This window comes from Rhinopithecus roxellana, chromosome 10, assembly GCF_007565055.1.
Source record: "Rhinopithecus roxellana isolate Shanxi Qingling chromosome 10, ASM756505v1, whole genome shotgun sequence".
In the NCBI taxonomy this organism is placed as follows: Eukaryota; Metazoa; Chordata; class Mammalia; order Primates; family Cercopithecidae; genus Rhinopithecus; species Rhinopithecus roxellana.
In genome coordinates this window covers 53163016-53167093 of record NC_044558.1, presented here as the reverse complement: position 1 = coordinate 53167093, position 4078 = coordinate 53163016, and the positions used below count along the sequence as shown (strand labels likewise).

Sequence of the window (4078 nt, the reverse complement as noted above, 5' to 3'; positions counted from 1 at the left end):
GTTTCTATGTCAGTTATCATTACATTCTGGCAGTAATGTGCTGGTAAGTACTCTGCATTTTCAATTCACACAGGCATTATGTAGTTCCATATTGAAACAAATTGCTTTTTCTTTTTTGGTCTCTCCTAAAATCTTTCTTCTCAAAGTATGGTCCTTGGTTTAGCAGCAATGGCATCAACTAGATGCTAATTAGAAATGCCCAGATTCTGCTAGATCAATTTGTTTCATTCATGTGTATATTAAAATCAAGAAGCACTCTCTGGCCAGACACAGTAGCTCACACCTGTAATACCAGCAACTCTGGAGGCTGAGGCAGAAGGATTACTTGAGGCCAGGAGTTTGAGACCAGCCTGGATAACATAGTGAGACTCTGTTTCTAAAATAAAATAAATAAATAAATAAAATTAGCCAGGCATGGTGGTGCACCTAGTCCCAGCTACTTAGGAAGCTGATGTGGGAGGATCGCTTGAGACCAAGAGTTCGGGGCTGCAGTGAACTGTGGTTGTGCCACTGTACTCCAGTCTGGGTGACAGAGTGAGAACCTGTCTCAAAAACAAACACACAAAACCCCAAAAAACTTCCACAAGTTCGGCTGTGCAAGCTTGAGAATCATGCTTCAGGATAATGTTGCATCTGGGTGCCTTTACTTTCAAACTTACCATTCTTAAAACAAAACAAAACTTTTTATATAGTATGTTTGTTGCTCCATAAAGGAAGTTGAGGAATTCAGGATTGTTCTTACTTAATCCATCCGTTAACTAAATAACTCTTCCTTTAAGAACAAATGCTTTTAATCTCGTGACTAATGAACTCTGCTAATTCAGTTTTGTGCATTAAGCATTGATATGTGAAAACCTACTCAGTACTCAGTGTTTCACAAAACGTGAGGAAAGAAATAGAAAATAAAGAAAGATATGTTTGGTTTTAGTCATTATTATGGTAGGATAAACTCTGATTATCATAAAAGGAAAGAATTTCAATGATGAAATTCAGTGCACACATGAGAATACATAAGGTCACAAGGTAAGATACATGAAATCCAGTTAAATTTGAATTTCAGGTCAACCATAAATACTTTTTTAACCTAACGAGTTAGCATTTTTTAGTATAAGTATTTAGTAGAAATAGGTTCCATGCAAGTACCTGGGACATAGTTTTATTTGCTAAATCTGGCAACCCTAAGAAATAAGCCATGCAAAATGAGGGGTAAATTATATTTTATAATCAATAAAAATTGGAACCTATACAATATGCTATCAGGCTAGCTACATAAATTCCTTTTTATAGAATATTTTACAATTAAAGAACAATAATGTATGCTGTGTTCCATGATTGCAGCTCAATATGAAATCTTTAAGTAATTTTGGTCAAGAAATTTCTTTACATTGATGTCAAAACACAAGCAATAATAATTTAAAATAATGTCATGCATCCTGATTACCATTCCACTAATTTTATTAATTAATGTATAAAATGTTGAACCAAAACAATACACTGTAATGTTCTTAAAAGAAAAGAAAAAAAGGAGAAAAAGAAAAACCATACTGAAATTCTGAGCTGTTAGAAAACTCAACCAGCAGCAGAGGGCACTAATGTATCACTGATGAATTGTGCATCGCAAGAGGCTTAAACATTTTTTTTTTTTTGCTTCGCACTAACAAACTTTTATTTCACTCAAATTAGAGCAATAATCTTCCATACATAAGTATTTTTCCTGCCCGATAATTCAAATAAAATATCCAAAATGATTAATAAAGAAAAATATAAGAATTAACAGACCCTTTAAATTTGTTTTAAATATTTTTAAGGTTTAAAAAGGGTTTAAAGTTTGTAATTCCTAGTAGGAAAACATTATCTGAATGAATACCCTAATGGCAAACCACTGTAAAATACTTCAGCTGCATTGGGGGGAGAGGGGTAGGGATTATCTTCAAAGCACTCCAGCTGTCTTGATGAGAAGGTCAGAGGTACACTGGTTTGTATTACTGCAACATTCATAAGGTGATCTAGGTTGCCTTTCCTTAAGCAACGGCTTTATTTATCAGAAGGGCATTACGCTTGACCTCCAAATTTGGCTGACAATTTACTGATAAGATTCATAACCTTTGGGTTGCTGCGGTATTTTGACATATTTGCTGGGTTCTGAGCCACAGCCTGGGAGACCACCATAACTTCTGGATCCTGTATGGCTACAGGAACCTCTGGCTCACTGAGAATTTTATTGGGTCAAGGCCTTCTGGCCATCCCAGATATGCCCCCTCCATTCCAGGCATTCCTCTGGGAAAATCACCAGGCATTTCCCCAGGAAAGCCACTTGGAAAAGAGCCAGACTGAGCTCCTGACTATTGTCTGGCTTGTCTGGCTTCTTCCTCCCTCTGGGCTCTCTCATGCTCTTTTGAGCCTTCTTAACTCTTTCTATTCTTTCTTTGGTCTCTTGCTCTTCACATTTTCGTTCATACTTTCTCTGATGTTCTACAATTTCCTGTGTCCTAGGTTGAATCAGGATTTATTTCAATGGCTCTGTCACAGTCTCAGATGGCAGCATTTGGCTTCCGTAATTTGACGAAGACAGTGGCCCTCTTGGCATATAAAATGGCCAAGTGAGGATTCAGCTTGATGGAATCTGTGAATAAGTCAATGGCTTTCTGCAGTTCACCGTGATTTAGGGCTTCAATAGCAGCCACTTTCTTATCATTTGCCTGATCCATCATCTCCTCTGTTATCTCTGCATTTCATCTCCCATTTCTGGAGGGCCATCAGTGTCTGGTTCAATCACACCTTTATTATCAATTCCTAGACAACTTTCCTCACTTGATGGTTCATCTGCCTTTAAGTCTTCCTCCACCTTCTTACTACCAGATTTTTCTTCCTTGGTATTTTCTTCTGATTTCGCTTTCCAAGTAGCAGGTGATACTTTACCCCCGATGCTCTCCACCCTCTCCCTCAGGAAACACATTTCCTTGGTGTGCAGAACGCTTGGATCTTGTTTACACATTTTCACAAAGGCTCAAAGCACGTTCACTTTGTGGGGGTCTATGGTCGGAAGGCGGTGGGCGAAGCTAGGGGGCTGTGGCTGTCCAGGCCCAGGTGCTGGCTCCGCAAGACCTCGTAGAAGCAGGCAGCTGCTGGGAGATGGAACACACTAGAACCTTCCCGGCCACTGGCTCCTCCCACCCAAAGGTCTCATGACCCCAGGTCCTCTGCCTGCTCATTCTTATTCCCTCTGCACTGCTCCTGCTCTCTCCCTAGAACCTTCTAGAAGCATGGCTGTTTGTGCTGTTGCCTGCCTTTCTGTGCGCACATTCTCATATTCTTAACCAGCTCCCTGGATCGGGCAACCCCTGACATGGGTGCCTTCAAGGAGGCAGAGGATAGCAGCCCCTTATGGAGCAATGCCCAAGAGCATATTCTGTGGCTGCATGCACTTGAGGCTTAAACATGTTTGTATTGCTTTGTTCAACTTAGATTTTATTTGAATATTTATTTTAATCAACTTCGCCATGCAGTGTTGTTAAAACAGATTAGAAACTAAAAGCAGTTCTAGTGTACTGTTCAGCACTTGTATGACCCTAAATAACATATATACACACACACACATATATATATACACACACACACACACATATATATATATGCTTAAGAGCCTTCGCTAATAAAGTACTTAACCATTTTGGCAACCGGATGTACTATATTTCTGGTTTATGCTTGAATGCCTGGGTCTTTACAAGTGTGTTGACTGTGTGTGAGGAATCATAGGTCTAATTAAGGAAGGCAGTGGTGGATGGAGGTTTATGAAGTTAAGGAACTAAAATCCTAGTTGGGTGAGAGATGGCTTTGGCTGGACTGACTTAACTCCTGAACCAGATAATGGAGTGTCATATGATACAGTTCTGTCCCCAGGCATACAAACCTATACAGAGGTGTGTATAAGTGCAACAAAATTCAGGACAATTTCAGTTTCCTCACAGTAATGCCTTTATGGACAGAGGAGGAGAGTTCATTTTGGTCCTCTTTGTGCTAGACTTGGCATTGCATATATTTGATTTCATTCCAGTTTCATGGCAACCCTGTGAGGTAG

The 4078-nt window shown here is 39.5% G+C and overlaps 1 pseudogene; it reads right to left on the bottom strand.

The window, feature by feature from the left end:
- Positions 1–2052: 2052 nt before the first annotated feature.
- Positions 2053–3348, bottom strand: LOC104682382 (annotated as a pseudogene).
- Positions 3349–4078: the final 730 nt, after the last annotated feature.